The 22989-nt window shown below is 35.3% G+C and overlaps 2 long non-coding RNA genes across 4 annotated transcripts in view; one reads left to right on the top strand and one right to left on the bottom strand.

Annotated features, from left to right (window-relative positions):
* Nucleotides 1-22989, bottom strand: part of LOC147827862 (uncharacterized) — a 348252-nt gene that overhangs the window by 86286 nt on the left and 238977 nt on the right. For 2 of the 3 annotated variants that reach the window (XR_015451605.1, XR_015451606.1), the window contains exon 3: nt 21059-21169. This is a non-coding gene — a long non-coding RNA (uncharacterized LOC147827862). Of the gene's footprint in view, nt 1-330; nt 21170-22989 lie in introns of those variants that run through there. The other variant, XR_015451604.1, reaches the window with a different exon arrangement.
* LOC147827863 (uncharacterized) overlaps nt 5390-22989 on the top strand; it is a 55784-nt gene continuing 38184 nt past the window's right edge. Inside the window, exon 1 of the long non-coding RNA XR_015451609.1 lies at nt 5390-5634. This is a non-coding gene — a long non-coding RNA (uncharacterized LOC147827863). The remainder of the gene's footprint in view (nt 5635-22989) is intronic.

A 22989-nucleotide genomic window follows, 5' to 3' on the forward strand; every position in this document is an offset into this window, starting at 1 on the left:
CTAAATTGATCCTCAGATTTATCTTCTACAACACAGAAAATAATATTCACCTCATGGAATTATGATTAGGAGTACACATATATTATAATATATATCTGAATATACTATAACATATAAACATATAACATATCCTATACAAAATGTATAATTTATTTAATATATGTAATAGATACATATATGTTCTTACATTTGTAATAAGAACTATATAATATATAATATATAGTAATCTAATGTAAGAATATACAATGTACACATTATGAATTATAATTTTAGGTGAAAAATATTAATTTTTTTATTTTATAATGTAAAGTATGTATTGTATAAGTTCATTTATTAGCTTTTGCTACAGTAACAACAAACTCTAAAATATCAGTGATATAAATATGTTGATACCTTGTTCATCTTTTCTTAAATTTAGATTTTATGTATTTATGTATTTGTTTATTTATTTATTTCAGTAGTGTTAGGGACTAGTGAATTACATCCCTGGGAATAGTGAATTACATCCTCAGTCCCTTTTATTCTTTTGTTTTGAGGCACGGTCTCATGAAGTTGCTCAGGCTTGAACTTGCAATTCTTTTGCCTCAGCCTCTTAAGTAGCTAGGAATTACAATTGTGCTCCACCATGCCGAGATGTTTCTCATTCAGCTTATACAAGGACTTCAAGAATCTGGCTGCTGCCCTATTCTAAAGTGTGGGTGATCCTGGAGTTATTTCATGTCTATTCTTATCTAGGACCCAAGTTAAACACCTGCTGGCTTATGGAAGAGGGCAATACAAGAGGACTGGTAGAAAGTAAAAACATCTCTAAAAATTTCTCAGTCTATGTCCAGAACTAGTCATATGGCCAAGCAAAAATCTGTGGGCAGAAAGCATATTTGCCTACAGGAGAAAAAAGGAAATCACTAATAATAAAAGTTGTATCATCTGCTGCTGTAATGGTATGTATCTTAAATGTTCCTCAGAGATTGTGTGTTAAAGGCTTGGTCCCTGGCCGGTGGTGCTAATGGGAAACAGTGGAACCATTAGAAGGTGAGGACGAGTGGACAGAATTTGGCTTATTTTGAGTATGCTTGTGAACCTGCTATTGGGAACCCCCACCCCCCCGATCTACTCACTTTTGCTTTTAGCTGCTGTGAGGTGAGCAGCTTTGCTTTCACATGCCTTTTTTCAGGATGCTCTGCCTCATCACAGGCCCAAAACAATGGGGCAACTGACCAGGGACTGGAAACTCTGAAATCATGAGCCAAAATAAAATAAATCTCTCCTTGTTTTAAGCTGATTATCTCAGGTGTTTTGCTATAATGCTGCAAAACTGGCTAACACAGCTGCCATAAAAACATATTTTAAAATTTAGTTTTCGTCTCTACCAAGATGTGCTGAATGTTAGCTATATTCAAGGGATCATGCTAGTGACTGAAATACAAAGATGAAAAGAGTTTAATCCTGAGTTCAAGGAGCATAAAATACCACAACATGTTCTGATTTTCAGAATCTCATCAGAATAGGACTATTGCATCTCAAGCTATGTAATACATTGCACACACAGAATTTTCTATAGCTAATACCTGTTAGTATAATTTTTACTAACATCTATAACTTAAACATTGTTATTTAAGTTACTTAAGGTGACTGTGGAGATGAAAAACTGTTCAACATTAAATATGAGCAGCCAATGTCCAAGTTGAAAACAGCCATATGCTAATGTAAATTTCATATACTCTGTATTTTCAATAACTACATTTGGCTTTTAAGCACTGTCTGTTAAATATAGTCATACAAAAATTGGCATGAAAGAGTCTGTATTTCCTTATTTTCTGTTTATAACTTTTACCCTAAATGTTGCTCATAAAATAAGTTTTCTTATTTAACTTTCTAAAGAAAATGCATTTCTCAAAAATCCAGAAAACTGAAAGAAAATTGTTGTTAATGGGAAATGTGGTTAGGCTGTCTGTGAACTGTCTGAAAGCAGTGCTTAGCATGGAAGTGAACATGTGTATTTATGCACACTTGCAAAAACTTTTAGCAAAAAAATGTTTTAGGAAGGTCTTGCATCAAATTACCCCATTTTGTAGGTTGCTGTGGAAACAGATTAGCTCTCTGGAAGTGCAAAACCATGCTTGAGTCTAATGCAAAGAACAATCCATAGCATGAAAGAGGAGAACAGCTGGGAACTGAGGTAGTGCAAGCTGACATGTCAGACAGTAGCCAGACAGAGTGAGCCAGGCACTGTCTGGAAAAAGAAAAGGAGGGGGCTAGGGAAACAACTGAACACCGTCAGCAGAGTCAACAAAATGGCCCAGCTGTTTTCTCTCATCGCAACTAAGAAAATACAGAGAAATCCAGGGATGAGGATTAAACTTACTAAGAAAATAAAAATATCAAATAAAATGAACAAACACGATTGTCCAAAGCAGTGTTCAGTCAGGAGTTTTGATGAGAAAGCACAAACGGGACTCCAGTTTCTGGACCCTGTACACTCACTATTGATTTGTTTGCGATATTAAAGCTGAAAGTCATTTCTGTCTCTTCCTGAGGTATTGTCCTCCTTGCTTTGTGACTACTTGGGAAATTATCTACCAGGAGAAAGTCATCCTGCCACACTTCTAGCCTTACACTGTCCAAAAGGCGAGCCCAGTGCCCGGTCTGAGATTCACTCAGGGAGGTGTTTCCTGCACATAGGATCATGGATGGAATTACCTCTGAGGAGCAAACCTGGTGTGGTCTAAGCAATTGGCTTTATCCAAGTTGTAGTTCACTTGTTGTACAAAGATAGGGCAACATGGGGTGATGGTAGAGAAAATTCTATAGGAGTTTAGTAGATTAAAAACACTATGTTTTTAAATCTTAAGGACTCATAATTCTATTTAGTATACTAAATGTTCTAAAAATTCCCAAAGATTAAAAAGCTGCCTAATCCAATATTTCCTTCATTATTTGGCCCCTGAAACCTTTCATTATTTAATGCCTATTATCACACAGTGATGCTGTACCTGAGCATACACTTTGGAAACACTAGAATAATTGCTCTTATGGATATTTTCACCTTTAAAATCTCCATTCTCTGCTGTACTTTCTAAAACTTTCATTGGCATTGGATCTATGTTTGAATCTCAGCCTTGACTAGCACCCTGAAGTAAAGGATTCAGTATTGTTGAAATCTTCATTACAGCATAGGGTAATGTTCCCTTCACCTAGAAAATCTGACCAGGTGGTACCTTCAGAAGTTATTTATGGGAGTGAGTGTGCTCCTGGCTTCCAGTGTGTGATTGAAATTCAAGATGAGCTCCTAACCACAGGTGGAATTAGGATAATGCAGTTTAAAAACAGCATAAAGAACAAATGCTCTACAATTACACAGCAAAAATCTCAATTCTATCACTAACTGTATGACTTTTGGTAAATCACCTCATCTCCATCTCTTTTTTTTCCTATAAAATGAAGATAATCTTAATCTCAATAACCAACATAGCACATGATACACGATTAAGTCCCCAATAAAGTTTACAAACAAAATTCAGTAGCAGAAAATTAGGATAGGGCTCAGAAAAAACAGGCAACTTTGAAAAGTAAAGATCCTTAAATTAGCTCTTTTGGTTATATGCCTTCCAGTGCGCACTAAGGAAGAATGACATTTAAGTTAATCAATACTGCAGTCAAAGAACGGGTTTCTTTAATTTTACCTTCCCTGGGCCCAAATTCATTTCAGTGATATTCTTTCCAAAATATGAATGTAATTTTGTCATTTGCTTACTTAGGTAAATCTTGCAATGTTTTCTTATTGTCTAAAGAGTGAAAGTTAATTCAGGGCACACAAGGCACTGCTGCCCAGGGACTCATCAGGATCATTCATCTCCTGCACATCACACCCCCAGTCCTGCCTGTTCCAGCTCACATGAAACTATTGTGACAACCTGAATGACCCATGGTGATATTGTAACATTTCCTGTCCCTCACTTCTCTGCTTGTTTCTTTATTCCAGACTCGGCCCATGTCACATCTGCTATATACTATTCTCAAGCACCCTCCAACCCTCACCCTATCCCAGCCCCCATAGAGTCAACTCTCTGCACTGTGGGTCTTCATGGAACCCTCATATTCCACTCTCATGCCCTTGGGTTACGCTGAAATGATCTGCTTTCTCATCAACTCCCCAACCCCAAAGCAAATGCTTCCTCTTGGAGCCTCTATTCACCTCTGTGTCTCCAGAGTCTCACAGAAAGCCCTGGGCAAACATCTGCTAAATGAAGGAGTAGGAAATGGGAAACTCTTCTGGAAACTGTTTCACCCAACAAATGTCTTTATGGCATGGAAGAGATGTTTCCCTCCAACAAATGTTTTCATTGAAATTATAATGTTCTTTGCAGAACTTGAGGCTCTGGAAATATCTGAGTTTAAATTCAGGTTCTATATTTTTCTAGTTCTGAAATTTCCTCACCTCTCTGAGCTGGTTTCCAATCTGTGATTATTCATATACACTCCAGTCCTTAGTTCAGGGCCAACATATGGTAACGGTTTGTTAATTGTTAGTTGTGGGTTTTTTTTTTAACTATCATTTGCTCCACCACAAAATTTTTACTATATAAATTTATTTTAAGTATAATGCCTAGGTAATGTGTTCATTGAATAGCCTTAGTCAATAATGAGCAGTACTATTTTTATACTTAATAAAAATGGGGGAAAGGGAAGGAGAAATCTCCAATGATTAAATCCAACATTCTTGATGTGAAATGGTTTGTAAACAATAAAGAGTTTAAATAAAACCAAGTCATGAACCAAAATGTATGTGTGTTGGATTGGTTGGAGACTAGCTATACGACATTAGTTACTTAGAAATTACAAATCTACAGAACTTCCAAAGCATTTCATCACCCAAGTCATCACTATGGAAGTCCTCGATAATTCTGTGACCTCAACAATGACTTTTCCCAGATGGCAACCCAGATCTACTAAAAGCCTTGAAAAATCTGTTCTCCCTGGGATGATGAGTAATAGAATAAGAATGAGGAAATTGACTCTTTAACTACCTGATTAATATATCTCCTCACTGCTCAATATTTGAGGAATTTAACAGTCAGCAGTAGTTTGCAGGGACCAAATACTGAAATTCCATTCGTTCAGCAGATTGCTGTGACCTCGAGTAAGGAGAGTAAGCAAAAAATGGGGGTCCATGTACAATAAAACCCTTTTCTTGGTTTGTTTGCTTTAATTTTTCTCATTTGTTAAAAGGAGAAAATGGCTCTGGAGAGATTGATTCTCTTAAGGGAAAATTTTGGCTAAATGGCTAGCAGGATGATTAACATGATGTTTTGTTTCTATTATTTCTCAAATAGGTACAAGTGTTCTATTATCTAACCTGCTAACTCCCATGTTAATATAGTATCTTATAAATCATGAATAAATATAAAATACACAGACCGAAACTTGAGATTTCTCAGAGAGCTTAATTAAGGGATTGATTTTATTATTTACACTGAATTAGAAACACAACCATTTCTTCCCTTCAACTATAACCAGAGAGCATATTTTACAGAGGAAATTTGAGCTGAACATCCCAGAAGATCAACTAGCAGCATATGGAGATAAGCCTGGACAGGAGCTCTAGGCTTTACTCCACATTCACACTCTCCAGAGGTAAGCTTAAAAACCTACAATTATTTCCTCTGATCTTCAGCTTTGGCTAACAAAGGCAGGTGACCATCAGTTATAATTAGGATTGCCCAGTTAAATACAGTACATTCAGTTAAATGGAATTTCAGGTAAACAATGAATGAATTTTTAGTATAACTGTATCCCAAATATGCTTAAAATTTGAGATATACTAAAAATGTATTCATTATTTTTCTTAAATTTAAATTTAAATAGACCATCTTTACTTTTTTATTCTTAATTTTTAAAATTTTGTGGTCCTAGAGATTCAACCCAGGGCCTCATACTTCCTAGTCATCTCCTTTACTGCTGAGCTACAACCCCTAGCTTTCTTTTTAAACAGTTTTTCGAGATATAAATGTAAACAATAAAACTGAACATACTGAATTTATACAATTTAGTGAATTTGGAGATATGCATGGGTATTGTTATAGTTTTGATCTAAAATATCTTCATAAAGCACATGTGTTCAAAGAGAAGATGATTGGATAGTGGGGGTGCTATACTCATCAGTGAATTAATACATTTTTTGATAAGTTCATAGCTGTATATGCTGTTAGGAGGTGAGACCGGTTCCAGGAGGTGGGTCATTGTGGTGTGACTGGAAGGGTGTATTCTTGTCACCAGCTCCTCCCTTCTTGTTCTCACTCATTTGTTCTCTGCTTCCTGGCAGACATGGGGCAAAGCAGCTGTCCTCTGCCATGCCTTTTCACTATGTCTTTTCTACCAAAATAGACTACACCCACAGAAACTGTGAGCCAAATAAACCTCTCCTCATTTAAATTGCAGGTATTTTGTCCCAGTGATGGAAAAATGACTAATACACTTATGAAATCAATGCTAAAATTAAGATAGTCCCATAAGCTCTGAAATTTTCTTCTTGCTCTTTTGGTTGTTTTTTTGTTTTTTTTTCCTAATTTATTTGTGGTAAAATTCTTAACATGAAACACTCTTAACAAAATTTGAATATACAAAGCTGGATTATTAACCATAGATATAATATACAACTGCCCTCTAAAACTTGTTCATTTTGCGTAACTGAAACTTTAAGCCCTTTGAATAAGTGCCTATATATTCTCCCTTCAGACTTTGCAAACCATTTATTTTGCTTCTATGAGTTTGACTAGTTTAGATATCTCATATAAGCAGAATTGTACAGTATTTTTTTCTTCAGTGACTGGCTTATTTCACTTAATATAAATTTTCCAGGTTCATCCACATTGTTGAGTTTTTATTTAGTAGATCTAACAACCTTAGTTACAATCGACTTATGAAAAGGCCTATCTTTCTCCTTACATGAATGTACCACTGAAAAGAAAATGAAAGGTAAATTTGCCTAGTCTCTGACATCATAGAGAAATTGCCCCAAGGACCATCTTTCTGCTATCTTCTGCTTCCAGATGCAGAAAAAGCTCGTAGGGGCCAGTTGCCTGCTCTGTCTGGCTGAACCATTCCCTTCTTTTCACTTCAATGCTCAAACAGAAAAATTATAAAGTAAACGCTTGTTACAGAGAGGCCTATAACAGAAACTGTCTCAAAATGTACTTAGCCCTCTTTTATGATTAATTTATTTTGACACTTAGTGGAAGAAGAGATTTCTCTCTGTCCTAGGATATTTCCACAAGGCAATTTTTTGCAGAGGAAAGAACAAGGGTTTAAGAATCACACAAAATGGTTTTAAATTCAGTCTCCAGGGCATACAAGGTGTATGAACTCTGTTGTTATTGTAGTTGTTGTTTTGTTTTTTTAGTATTTTATCAGTAAGCTAGCACATTATTGCCCTTATAGGATTATTGTAAAGATTAAATGACAAGATGTATAGCAAATGATCCAAAATGTTACCTTTTGCTTTTCTTCCTTTTTTCCCTTCTGAAGAAGGTATTTTAAAAGGCTTGTTCATTCCTTGACTTTTAAAAATATGAACAAAAGGGCCAGGCATTTAGCTCAGTGGGCCCACCAACTGCCTCACAAGCACAAGGTCCTGAGTTCAATCCCCGATACTAAAAAAAACCCAAAAAACAAAATCAAGGCAGTGTCTTCTCTCTTCCCATCAGTCTTCCTCTCATGATTCTTTTTGTGAGCAAAAGAAATACATAGAAATATTTTTCTCTACTCCCTATGTATACACTCCCTTTACTTCATATTTGTCTGCCCTATAGTCCTCATCTTTGGGGTAATATTCAGTTTGTTTTTTATGTGCATTATATTTTTAGAAGAGGATATCTTAAATTATTAAGTCATTATTTGAATACAGAGTAATAGTCAACATTTACTAAAGGTTTTGAGACTGTAACTCTTTACAAATTTTAAATTTTAAGTATCCATTTTGTTTTTGATAAAAAAGTTTTTAACTGGTTTTAAATTTTTAATGTGTTATTAAATACCTCATAACCAATAGGAAACAGAATTGGACCTTGTATCTTGACCTTTTGACTTCAAATGCTGGACTTAGTTTCCTGTTGCATACCAACTTTCTGGCACATGGTCTGCTGATCTTACAGTGGCTAATAATGAATATTCATAAATGAATACACTCTGCCTCTCCTAATAGATCATAATGTCCTCCCTGGAGCATAGGAACCATACTCCATCCTTGGGTAAGATGGTGTCATACCCATGCTAAGTGCTTAGTAAATGTATGTTGATTGAATGATTTCCTGTTAACAATAATATTCCATTGTTTCTTTCCTGACTTAGGAATAAATTCATTTAGCCAAAAAAAATATGAAACTTTCCATTTCTGTTACTTGTGTTTCAGTATGTTTCCACACAGAAGATTTTGGCTTTGTTATCTAGACTGTCTCACTTTTAACATCTCTTTCTACCAAACCTATGTGCCACATACTCACACACAGTAGGCACTCAGAGAAGAATGTTGCCTTAGAGATAATCTATTCTGTACCTTGCCTAAAGCATGAATGCCCTTAGATGCTCAGCCAGTTTCTGCCTAAAAAAGATTATTACCCGGGAGTGCTACTTGGCAAGGCAATTTGAAATAAAGCAAATTTGAAATGTATTTGTTAAATTAAGCTGAAACCAGACTCTCTACCTTCTATTTATTGGTCATAGGTCAGACTTCCGGTCGTACATAAATTCTCATGCCTTTTACCTTAAAATTTCTTTCCATTTTTTTTAGATATGTTTCTCTTAAATGTTTTTTTTTCCTTTTTAGCTAAATATTCTACAAAATTAAGTCTCCTGCTCAACTTCTACCCAGCCATAGTTTTTTTTTTATTTTTGAATTTAGTATCTTAAAGTAATATTAATATATTAGTAAAGGTAATATCAGCCCCAACAAATAGATTTTAAAATGTGCAATGTTTGAAACACATTAAAAGTTTATTTTTTAATATGTTGAATCCAAGATAAGTGTTCTTCTCTTGCAGGCATCTCTTCTTGACTTGGAATTATCGACACCTAGTATTTTTATATTGCTTGGCTCTTTACCATTCTTTTTACATTTTATCCAAATGTAAAATGGGGTATGGATAAGAGATGCTGATTAAAAACACTTTCCTATGCTAGAAAGTTACCACTTCTGCTCATCACATAAAGTAAAAGTGAAATAAATAGAATAAATCACATAATCTCCTATGACTATGAAAGAGAGCGAAGGTGGCACCAGGCAATGAGCCCCTTCTTCAGTTGTCATTGGCCCATAACAATCTTCTGTTATGGAAAGGGAGTTCGTGTGTGTGTGTGTGTGTGTTTATTAGCCATCTCTGCTATAGTACAAGAGTAAATCAGGTTTGACAATAGAGTAGTAAAGTGCTAAAGACTCAGGTGACAATAACAGACCCTTTATAAATCTGCTTTTTTTGGCCCTAGCTTTGTCAACATCTCTTTTACTCTCTTCTAGGATTTTTAATTTTGGTCCATTGAAAGACTTGCTTATTATTTTGTGTGCTTCTAAGAAAGAAAAATACTGCTAATTATTCAGCCATAGTGCTTTCAGAGTCTAGTGACCAGAGGAGATTTTCAAGTAAATGGTATTTTAAATTTGAAAAAAAAAAAATGCATCTTGGAATCATAATATATGATTCTGACATCTGGTGGCTTACACATGGACATACACATGTACTATATGATTCATTGTCTGCCTTGATTTATTTTTTCCTTCTTCACAACTTTCATTAAATATTTCTTTTATACAATGTACCTATAGCTCAGAGGGAATTGTTTCAGCAGTTTGGAAATCTCCCATTCACAGGAAACTAATCTATCCATTTTGCCATATTATGTTACAAAACATATCATTTAAGACTAGAGTTTAGTGACTTTATGTTCCACCAGCTTAGCCGTATGAAGCTAAGTGATGGTAGTAGATGTGGCCAATGACAGTGGCCCAAGAATCTAATGTAAAACTGTATGAATAATAATCATATTTCTTGTTTATTTTATTAAACTCAAACAACACAGATAGTCATGTCATGAACATCTGACTTTGATGATAAAGGCTGTAGTGATGTTCACACAACAAAACAACATTTCTGCAAAAATAAGAATTGGCAAATTTTGTTCAGCTTTGCAAATGATGAAAAGAACTTTGCAAGCCTCAGAGTCATTCTTCAATGGCTTCTCATGGATCACAAAGCTCTCACTATGTGAGTATATCTCTCCAAGAGGCCAAGACATTGAAAGAACCCATAAAATACTAATACAGTATGTTATCAGCAAAGACTGAGTCTCTGTGAAACTTTATTTATTGATAAAAATCTATGTAAAAGGACATCCTTTCAATGTTTTGAATGGGAAAAAGAATATCATAACTGAGAACTTCATAGGGTCTAGGTAAGGGAGAAGTAGTTCTCTCTGGGTGCTCAACAGGAGAATGATAGAACCTGAGTCCCCAGAGGAACAGTGTATTCCCAAACTTTCAGTATAAATGATTATTATACAGGTGAAATATCAAAAAAGCAAAGTTTGCAAAATTTCACTTAATTAGGTTAAACAATTAGTATTAGTAGCATAGCATTTTGACAGTACTAATTAGACAGTGCACTATTATTGATAGTATTTTATAGTATTCTGATAGTATTGATAACATTCATCAGCAAAAGCTATGACCTGAGGTAATTCACATGTTCAAGCAAAGGTAGAAAGCTCAAGGCCAATATCTACAATGTAAAATCAACATTTAAGAGAGAGAAGCAGAGAGAGGAAACAATTCATATCTCTAAGAGTGCAAATATTCACAGCACGCACTAGGGAAATTAAAACAAAAACAAGATTAAAAAAAGTGTTTTCCTTAAATTATTCACAGTTCCCAACTTTGTGGGTATAGGTTGAACCTTAAAACTAGAAAATCCTTGTTTTCTCTTTCTTCAAAGAGGAGCAAATAGGGCACCATTGTGTGCTCTGACTTTTTCTGCATGCTAGGTCACCATTTACTCATCCAGTCATTGTTATTTTTACAAGGCCTACAATTCAGCGTTTGCATTTTTTTGTAGTAGAAAGTAAAAAGCTTCCAAATGGACTCAAAAAGTAACGATGCAGCCATGACAAGGGACCAGAGCTTTTTGTTCCTGGCAGGAAAACAACTCAGGAGCCACCTGCCACTTCCACTGGGGCCTTTTGGAAAGGTTCACTTCCATATGCCCTAGGCATGCATTGTGGAGCAGATGAGTGCTCCAGAGGCTTGTAGAACAGGAGCCCTGGCTTTTGAAGTTACATCCTACGGGCTTAGTTTTCAGTTTGATTTTATTTTTAAGAGAGGGTCTATGGAGAAATACATTTAACTCATTTACCAGAAGAAAATGAAATCAGAAAGCAACAATGTTATCCCAATGCCCTGGAGTAGGCATGGGGGTGGGAATAGCAGAGGTAATGCAGGAAAGAACAATGTAGGAGAAAGGAAGAAAAGACAGATTGTAGAATTTCAAGCTGAAAGAGCACCCTAAAAGCCTTTAACCCCTTAAGCAGTGCAAAGTAATTAAAGTCACTTCACACCTGCCTAAGAGAATGCAGATAAGGGGAAGTAGAGAAAAATTGGAAACTGTACTTTGAACATCATGAAACACTTCAAATTCTGCTCCAGCTTAGCATGTTACACATATATGGGTTTTGGCTGCATAATTGGAAGAGAATGATATCAATCATTACAAAATAGAAATCTATGTCATGTTTTCCGAGGAAGTGGACTAAGAACAATTCAAAGAAAGTAGTAGTTTCTGAAAGGACAGATCTTCGAGAAGGGTATTCCTTAGAGTTGCTAAGGATTTTCATGGATTGTATTCTGCTATTATGTGCTCAAGGCAGACATAACATATGTGGGCAAGGCTCTAGAGGCATTTCCTACAAATTTTGTCTGGGTTTCTGGTAGGTTATCCGCTCCCCATTTCAGTGTCATTATCATGGGTTAGATTAAGAATGGTAACGTAAGAGCCATGTATGTCATTTAAAGGACCATTTACCCAGCATCAAAGTAGATGAAATCACTGCATTTATTTCACTAGTTATGATGGTTTCAGTTTATTCCTTAACAATTTCAATACACATTTCCAAAGAAGTTAGAAAATGCTACTCAGTACAATCTCATCACTCTTCTTTAACTTTTCAAACATTTTTCATTAATTTTCAAGTAATAGGGTAGTTAATGTAGTTGTTTCAATAGATGATTAGGCACAGAGTACAGCGAGCATCTGGAAACTCTGTATACCAATGACAAAAGAATATGATGAATAAAAACTTAACAATATACTGACCAAAAGAAATATTCAGTAAAATTGGTTGTTAAATGATCTATAGAAAGAATAGTCCGAAGACTTTGCATTTCTATAGCATCATTATCATCATTATTAAGATTTTTATTATTGAGCCTGATCCTATAAAGAACCAAATAAAATAATCTACTCTCTGGGTGGACTTTGTTCTAACATATGAAGTGAATTAACTTTTCCTGGAGAGCAAGGTCCAGCACTGAGCACTGAGAAAAGATCGTCTCTGGGGAGTCCATCATTATGGAGTACAGCGGCAGATTCAGCAGCTAAGAAACAGGAAATTGAGGCCAACCTTTAGCCAAAGGGAATCCCAGTCTCCTGCAGTTCACAGAAGCTCCACCTCTGATTTAGAGCACATTCCCAAAGTACTGCAATCCTCCAGCTTCTTGATGGGATGGATTACAACAATATTTACTGCAGGAATTATGGAAGGCTCAGTTTTCCAGAAGTGGTAAAGTGGAAAGGGCAGGGACTCCATCTAAGTTTCTTTCACAGTTATCTGACTACATAGTAAAAGAAAGAGAAGCAAGATGTAGTTTCTTTTCTTCTTTCAGGCAGCCTTTTACTTCCTTACTTCTCCTAGGGCCTTTCAGGACCCCAAGTGGGTGATAGTGGCTGTATTCATACTCACCAAAAGGAGAAAAGTCATATCACAACCTATCACTGGCACAAACACCATCAACTCATGACTGAGACAGTGTAAAGGTCCACAAGATCGGTTTCATTATCAAATTAACATTATCACGTATCAGCTATGTCACTTTGGGCAGATTATATAACAGTTTCCACGCTTCCATTTTTTATTCTATAAATGGGATAATGTTGAGGTTAAATTAAATAGCATTCCATAGAACATATGGCCCAAGGTAAATACACAATAAATGTAGTTTTTAATATTATTTTATACTGTATTAAGAAATGATGTATAAGGTTTTTAGCCCAAGGTAAAATCAGACTAGTGCATGAGATACTTTATATTGGACCAGTCAGAAGTGCTCAAATATAGCAAAGATTTTTTTTTGTTGTCATTTACATTAAAGCTAACTTAGTCTAGTTTCAGTGAAAGAAAAGAGAGGTAGGGTGGAAGGGTTGCTTTTATAGGTAGCAGCATTTTGTACAATCATAGTAGCTGGATCTGTAAAGCACATTTGTCTAATAGCAGCACATTATGAAACACATTAACAATTTTAAATTTTCCAGTATGCATATCAAAGAAAAGTAAAAGGAAATAGGTGAAGTTAATTTTAATATATTTAAAATATTATCGTTTCAACTTGGGATAAGTATAAAAGGAGACATTTTGCTTGTTTTGTAGTTTTCTAAATGTGTATCTTATGCCGAACAACTCAGTGTGGGCTAAACGCCCTTTAAGTGCTCAATGCTCACAAGTGGCAAATGGCTACCGCACTGGAAGAAGCTTTAGAGACTCCTGAAGCCAAGAATTAGAGAGCTGTCTGTAACCAGGCAGTCGTGTTTCTGCTTAACTCTCTTCTGCTTTCTGTGCAGACCCTCTCTTGTCCGTGGTTCAAATAACTGACCCACAGAGCAAGAATATTTAACTGTGCCAAACATCAATCCTTACTAAGATGCAAAATGTAATCCAATTCCCAGATCCATTAGGAAAAATAATCTTGGTGACATAATTTGTGAGGTGCCGATCCAGTTCTTATTAACTCTAAAGGAGTGAGAGTAGGGAAACGTATGACTGTCATACTTATTGGATTAAATCTGCTGTAAAACACTAATTGACCATTCCTTCCATGGATAATATTTTATGCAATGATCCATGTCCTTCAAAAATGATTAAACTAGTTGGTGTTTGATCTTTCTCTCATGCTGTTTAATGAAAAACACTGGTCAGAGTCTATAAAATTAATATCCTAAATCAGGTTTCAGAAAACCTTTCTTTTATTTTTGAAAAGATCAGAGAAATGTGTTAAGCCTCACAATCCAAAAACTAAAACTGAGGCTATTATATAGGTACATGGATAGACATTTTAAAATGTTAAAAGCATTCTTTTTTCTGGGGGGGGGGTACCAGGGATCAAACTCGGGTCCTTGCGCATGCACAGCAGGCTGAGAAACCACTGAGCTAAATTATTCTAAGATCACAGATCATGCAAAACTAAGTGACAGGCCAGATTTGCTGCCCAGGCATAGTTTGCAGGACACTGCCCTACATAACTGTCCCTGTCACACTGTGTACTCACTGAAGATCTCCAAGTTTAAGTCTGGATCTTTCACTGAACCCTAAAAGGCTATAACAGATCATAATTTTAGTAAATGTGAGGAAGTTCAGATTCACTCTTCAGAAATTAAACAGAAAGAGACTGTGCTTTTTTGAGCAAAATGATCCCCATCATGAAATGTGCCATGCTCACCCCTGCAGCTTTCAGGATCCCTACAGCTTGAGCCTTTGAAGACCCATTTGTCTGATACACATAGAAAAAGTACAGCTATGAGGAAACTCACTTCCTAGGAGGATATACTTCTGAAATATCCAATCCACTATGGGCTCAGCCCCTGGGTGAACTGTTGTTATAACTTCCTCAGTGGTAATTATTTTCACTAGTAATGGGTTAACCTGCTTTACAGGACAGATAGGTATCAAGAGTGGTATATCCTATATTTAGTCCTTTTATCTTGGGCATAAAACCTCATGAAGTCTGAATTCCATATATAAAAATCAGAATGGGATGCCCACCTCACAGAGTGGCTGTTAGGACAAAGTGGTTGAGGTAAGTAAATCATAGTTGGTATACATTTAAGCTCTGATTATATAGTGGTGAGGATATGTTGATGACCACATTGTGATCCTGATGATGGTAGTAATGTTTGCAGTTCAGAAGGTCAAACCAAAGAGTTTTTCTTAATAACACATTAAGTCAACTACAGAAGATCTAAATTCCAATATCCTCAGTCCCATTAGCAGGAATAGTGTTTAAATTTATTGACACAATCTAGATTTGGAAAAATCATATCAGTCTCCACATGTTTCTGTCACTCCCATGTAAGATATTTTAGTAAAGGATAGCATTTCCTAATGATGTGCCCTATGAAATAGTACTATGATTGGTGGTTTATACACACAAACACATGTACACACCATAAATGCACACAAACTCATATGAGCTCTTTGTTCAAAGAAATGTGGGAACTATTGAGCTAAAGAAAATTAAGTATGTTCACATTACTCTTAATGTGCTTTTATTATGATATGAGGAAAGTAAGAAAGCATTATTTCCCAAATTTATTTGATTTTTTGGTGATATGTTTATAATGCCAGAATTCCGTGGAACGCATTTTCAAAATGATGATATTAATAACATATATTTAAGCCATGCTGTCTGCTAAGAACTATTATTTCATTTGACTCTCAGGTGTTCTGTTACCAATCCACAAATGAGGAAGTTTCTCAGGCAACGTAACTTCCAGATTCAGACAGCAGAACCTGAAGTTGAACCAATTAACTTAATCCCAAAGCCTGGAGATCTAGTGGAAGTATGAACACAGTGAGAAAACCAGTATAGATGTCCTGTAGATCAAATCAAGTGCTAGATGAGGGCACACTCCAAAGTGAAAGTGGATGCTTTACATTCATAAACTTTTGTTCCAAGCCTACTTCTTTTTAATGGAAAGCTCCTCAAATTCCATTTTATTTCAGTAAAGGATCATCCCACTTTTGTGCAGAGCCATTAGGTTTAGTAATATTGGATTCATATTCTCTGAGGATATGGTTTCTATTTTCATTGCTCAATGTCTGATGGAGTACTTATGGTATAAGATCACATTGTAAGCATCATATCACCCTGTATTTCGGTGCTGGCTCTACTTTTCCTTGCTCAATGTGAGGCCTTGACAAAAGTCTAGAACTGAGAGAATGTGTCAGTTTTCCCATCTATAAATCATTAATAAAAATATTTGTGAGACACGAATGAGTATATTGCATGCAAAAGTTTGTAACATTTAATAAGCTAATGATTTTAAATGACTTAGTAGTGCCTGAGATATAAATATTACATCAGTATTAGTTAAATGAAATAAATTTTAAAATAATAAAAACGTTTTTTATGGCCCATAGTAGCTATTCAATAACATTATATACCATTATTATTATTAGAATATTCAAAAGATCATATCAATTAAGACTATTCAATAAATTTGCTATTATTTTATTAGAAAATAATTTTATCCCCAAATCCCCTTTAACTTAGTTCCATGTATATGAGAAAATCATTTTTTTTCTGAAAACTTCACTCATTATTAGAATAATTGAGTACCTAGAAATAAATAGAAGAAGCCTTTTAACTCTTAAAATAACTATTCTAACCCCTTTACGAAAAATTTAGTATTTCTGGGAAAAGGAAAATATTCTCTTCATTTACACATAAGACTAAGTTTCTTAATCAAGCAAATCCTCATAGACCAGCAGATTAGAAGCAGTAAATCAGAAGACAGATGGCCATAGGAAGCCATTAGAACCCTGGAAGTGACAGTTGACAGCCAAACAACGAAAAAGAGGAAAATAAAAAGTACATAATGACTTAATGTAATTGCCAATTGCCATCATGTTTATCTTGAATCACTGAGAAAATGTCATTTTGTAATTCATATTTTTAGGAAAGTGGGAAATTATATAATGTAGAATAATTTCTTTAAAAGTAGTTGAAAAAGTGATTAACTGTTATCGTTCAATTATTTAGAAACTCCACCTTCATGATCCCAAATGTCTCCATAAAGTGTCTCTGAATTCATTTGATTGACTAAATATACGACTTTGAGGACATAGTATCACAGTATAAATGGTAACTTTTTTCCTTTTTAAATTAGAAAGTGATTGAGTGCTTAACCTGTACAAAATCCTGTTTGGGTAGTCGCTTGAAAATAACAGGATATCTCTTGAGTACAAACTAAGTATCTACATTTTATAGGAACAAGATTCACAGGACATTTAAGTAAAATATCTTCATAGCACAATATAGAAGCCTATTATTGAAAATTGAAATTTTACGTTTTTATCAAGTAAGTATGAGGTTTAAATGATAATAAATTAAATTATTAACAAAATTGTTATGCAATTATCACAATGCATATAGAACTTTAGAATAGACAGGACACTTTTTATCCACTATTTCATTTCATTTTTGCATAATAAATAATCATAATTATAGCAATAATAGCAACAAGAACTATGGCTCTGTGACTAACACTATTTTAAAATTTTATGTAGATTGTCTCATTAATTACTTCAAAAATTCCTGAAGGCAAGCAAGATTTTACCTGAGAACAAACTGAAGTTTACAGAGAGGTTAGGCAATAATCACACAGGTCGTAATTTGCAAAGAACACAATTCCCACATAAGCACCATGTTCTGGATCATAATGCTTTGTAGTAGTCAAAAACTCTTAAGTCCTGTAGTTTTTTTACTGTTCTCTTTTACTAAAAAACAATTAGTCTCAGAATAATTTCCAAGATTATTCCTCACAATAAAGTCTAGGATCAAATTGGGCTTTCTGACTATTGGTTCTGTACTTCTTTTGTACTACAGTTGATACATCCTTTTTACATTCCCAGCTCTAGGTAGCACATCATGCTCCAGAATTCTTTACTCAGACAACACATGACTAATTCCCCACAGTACAGCAGCAGAGTGCCACACAAGGCACTGTCAAAAAAATGAGCAGTGTTTTAATCAGTGGCAACTTGTAAGTCAGGGGTCCTCTAGCTAAAACTCATGAGTCACATTTGAGAAGCACTCTCCTTTCTACTTCCTTTGATCCCAAATCATCTCTTCTGAGCAGTCAAAGTATAATTTACATAAGAGTGGGAGAAGTTGTGCTTATTATTTTGAAGCCTATTACTTCTGCAGCAAATGTGCAAGAAGGAATGCCACTTTAAGGGGAATCTTACAGCCCAAGGACCTAATTTGGAAATAGTGGAAAAATTAGCATAATATAATATATAATCTTCCTCTTTCCCTTTGCAGAGACAAATGTACTTTTCTAAACTCACGTGATAAATTTCCCTGGGGTGAATGGGATGGACAGAACCACTGGTGGTCATTATGTCTGTGCAGGCTTTGGAATGATTCACAGACTGTTTTCTGCTTGCCCAAAGATCCTTATTAGACAGCAAAGATAACAGACTCAGAAAAAAATCAGAGTGCCTGGGAAGTATCTGTCCACTTCTGGAGAGGCATTCCCTCTCCAATCTATGTAATTAAGACCAAAAAAAAAAAAAGTTGTTCATTGAGAATTCAACTGTGATACCCTTCAATGTTTAATTATGACATTCATCACCATTTGCCTTAGACTAAGAAAAATCCTGCCATATTTCTGAAGGGAACTAAAATCCCAAGGTTACATTAAACAATGCTCTGGACTAGCAATGAATAGCATGGACTCTGGCTCTGCTGAGTTCATTAAAGAGCTCCTCCTGCAGCTAAGCAGCAGGAGCAGGGCACTGCAACATTAACATCTCCAGTGGTGTGCACGTCCCTGTTTTGCACAGCTGTGTGTGAAGTGTAATGAAGGAATGAGCAGGGAATCCTGTTTCTGCTAAGGCCAGAAATGAAAGAGGAATCCAAATACAGAAAGCTCTCTGCTCTTCTATATTCTTTACAGGGGCTGGTAGGGGAAGACACAAAACTAAACTCCCAAGATGTGATATTGTCCTTCAAATGAACTTGGATATAAAAGAAGTTTTTGATGATTCACTGGATGAGAAAGAATTCTTCTTTTAAATTGATTCCAATATTTGTAATAGCATTTTGATCATACTAAAAACAGTTATTGTGAATTCACAAGTTACCTTAACTTTTATTATTTTATTAATATATCCTGTGTTTTTATTTTAATGAAGATGAATTTTCAAATGTAAGTTGCCTTTTGTGAATTATTCTTCTTAAGATAAATGTTAAAGCTAGTCATATGCTTTTCGTCTGTTTTGGTGTTTCCCAAAGCACTTTTGAAAGGTCTTGTGGTCAGGTTACATGGATTCTGAGACATTGAAGTACATCCTGGTCAGTTTCACATTGAATGGATAATTCCTAAGATTTTACTCTAGGGGGTTTCTTTGTTTATTTAATAGTGTTTATGTTAATTATACTAAGCAGTTTTAATCTACCTGAACTCATTGTGTAACATCAGATTCTTAAAGTGTAAACTCAGTTGTGGCAAAGAGCACAGTTTAGTTATTTTTGTGTTTAGGCAAATACAAGTGTTGTGGCTTAAATTTAAATGCCCTCCCAAAGCCTCATGCACTTGTAAGCAGGGCTTTTCCAAGATGGCTGGATCTAGGGTGTGTTAATGTGGTTTAAAGGTGTGATACTTGAGTTAAGGGTGTGTGGTACTAAATTAGTCCACTGATTGGGGATAGTTCTAGGTGTGGCTAAATGGATTTACTGAAGACAGAAGCCCTATCCTTGGTGTGGGTGGAACCACCCAAAAGGCTGGTAGCCTGAATGACATAAAAAGGAAAGATAGGTTTGCTGCTGCTGCTTTCCTGCCTTCTGCCTGCTTTGTCATGAACTGTTTCTCCTCTATGATGCCCCCGTACCATGCCTCCCTGCCTTGGAGCTAGTTGACTGGACTGGAACCTCTACAAACTGTGAACTGAAATAAACCTTTCCTCCTTTAACTTGTGAGCGTTGGGCATTTTGTCTCAACAACATGGACAGTAACTGAGACTACAAATACAGTTACATATTTATTGTGTATTTTTCATTAACTGGGATGGATTAGTAGCTTGTTCCTCTTCTTAAAAGTCAAAGAAAAGAAAATAGAATTCTATATCAAAATGTGTTTTACTGCTCAAAAGATAGATAATCTTAAATTTAAGATAAGTAACACTGAACAAAGAATGTTATCAAAAAAGTCCACCACCCTATGAAAGACATTACTTAAGACCCTAAAGTGTATGCTCTATAATAACAGACAACTTGTCTATTTTACTAACTTTCACAAGATCCCAGAGTGGTGGTGGCAAATCTACGGCACCTGTGCCACAGTGGGCTGTTTGTTATCATTGAAAGCTCTAAACTTTTTACCATCATTGTCCCAGAGTAATCCCTGGCAAAAGATAGCATTCAATTAAACATGAATTAAATTTAATTCAAGCCTTTTTTACCATAGCTATTCAGCCCAAATCCAGACACAGAGCTTTTAACTATCCAGCACAAGCATACAGTACATTTGTATCCAAAAGGGACCACACAGAGCTGCTCGGCCCTTCCTGACTAATATCAGTTTTAGACTCTTTTTTAGTTGTCAACTATCTTTGCATCCTTCATGTAACATTTTTATTGCCTAAATTAGCCAGAGTCAGTATCTTTAGCTTGCATCAAGAATGAAAATATTTTATTTCAAATTATCCATTTCATAAATCTGCCTAATAAATGAAAAAATACTGGACATGTTTGAGAGGAGTAATATGTGTGCGTGTGTGTGTGTGTGTGCCTGTGCTGCATGTGTGTCTTTATGTGTAAGGGAAGTGGTTGCTTTGTGCTTTGTTGTTTCACTTTATAATTCCATTCAAATGGGATTATATTGTTGCAGCCACCTGGATATGCCATGAGCAGCCTTACTGAATAATTGGTAGTTATTGGTTAGATTTTTAAAGATGTGCCATATGGCTGCTCATTAATTATTCATAATGATGTCTTAACTACAAATAATTGAAGGAACCAGACCTTAGAGCTCTCCTAATTTATCTTAAAATTACTCCAGGCATTCTTCCTGATTTCTTTGAGTATATACCCCACTCTCTCACCAAGCCGAGTCTTCCTGGACAGAAGTCCAACCTAAAAAAGAAGAAGAAGGAATCAAGTACTAGTACAAACACCTTCAATTTTCCTGCTTATTACTTTATGAAGTAAATAAGCATTCCCAATCCTGACAAAACAGTCCTACAAGAAGTTACTAAAGCCAGCATACTTAAAAGATACTGTTTGCTAGCAGATGGCAGACAGCCACTTGGCTTAATCCCATGCTTTCAGGTCACTGTATTCTGGTCAAAACAGAAATAGCCAAATTTTTCTTATGCCAAAAAAGTAAGTGCAGAACCTTCTCTGTGTACAGAAGCTAGATTTTTCTTGAGTAATTGTATATTATTATCATTATCAAGGCCTTTCAGCAGTGGGTCATGACCTACTGAGTAGTGAGACTTAAAATCAATTAAATGGACTGAAAGTAGCATTTTAAAAAACATTGCTTAAATTTTTAAAATTAGATTTTATTGCTCTGAAAAATGAATATTGATTTTATTTAAGTTTTATAAAGTAGACAAAGTTAAAACCAGCTATGCATTTTCTGACCAAACATTGCTCAGCAAATGTGGCATACAGGCAAATTCATAACAGATGATTTGGATCACACGTGTGTTGACAGTACGATGTGCCCTGGAAGAGCTCCTTATTCATAGAAATTATTCCTGCTAAGTAGGTGGTAAACTCTGTTGTCTTACTGAATTGTTGCAGAAGTAAATGTGTTGTGATAATGTACCTTAAATTGATAGTTCTTTTTTTCCTGTCATTTATATTTTTGTGCCCTAGGGCAAATACTTCATTGATCTAAGTATAGATCTGCAAATAAGTGTCACTATGCTAACCTTATTTTACAAATGAGCACACTGAGGATCCAGTGGGTGAAGAGGGTTGGGTTCCCCAATGTTTCATATTTCAGATGCTCTTCTTTCTGAACTATCTTTATTTCAATATCTCCAGAAAGAAACACCTTGTATAGGTAACCATAACTTCATTTAAAAATTTTTGCTGAAGCTACAACACTTTTCTTTATTCCTTGGTACAGTCTTCAAAAGTCTTTAGTCTATTGAATTTTCTGCTATCTTTTTCTATCAACTCCTCACAATATATAAAACTATTCTATCTTTATTTTAGACACAAGGGTTTTAATTTATTAAATCTATTTTTAATTTACCTACTGAATGCATTTACCTATGATATCTTCAAAATGCTGTGATTTCACATACTTAACATACACAAAAAAATAAATCTAAACTATTGAAAAGAGTCAGGTTTTTAAAAATATATATCATAAAATCACTCTCTGAAAATGCCCTGGAAAGCAAATTAGATAGTTGGCTGCAATTCAGTAAAAACAACTTTGAAATGTATTGGAGCTGGGCTATTACATGCTTCTGCTGTGTATAGCCAGCATATTTCCTTTTTGTTGTAAATCGTTAAGTTCAAGCTATAAATACATTTTATTGACCTGAACTTAGCTGCACTTCAGGGTCTTTCTGTCTTACCTTCCAGCTATCATCCTGCAATATCTGTTATAAGGATTTGGTGAGTTTTTATAATGACTGAGACTTTTTCCATATAAGAGATTTTTTTATATATTGGATTTCACTTTATTATATTATCAAGATCCTGGAGTGGTCAGAAAATAAGCAAAGGGTGACCTGGCAGAAAGAATCAGTCAGAAATGCCAGGTAAGTCAGGTTTGGGTTTCTTCTACTTGGTGAAATTATTCTATTTCCCATTTCCCCTCCTGCTGCCCCTCACCCCAATGATTCTTTCTCCTTGTTGCCCTTTATCTTCCCTTCAGTCTTCTAGGTACTCCCTTTCCTCTCTCCAATTTCAGTGCTGTAGTTGAAAAA

The sequence above is a fragment of the Heterocephalus glaber genome, unplaced genomic scaffold (assembly GCF_053883595.1).
Source record: "Heterocephalus glaber isolate CG9 unplaced genomic scaffold, H.glaber_assembly_v1.0 deba00001429, whole genome shotgun sequence".
NCBI classification, from domain to species: domain Eukaryota; kingdom Metazoa; phylum Chordata; class Mammalia; order Rodentia; family Bathyergidae; genus Heterocephalus; species Heterocephalus glaber.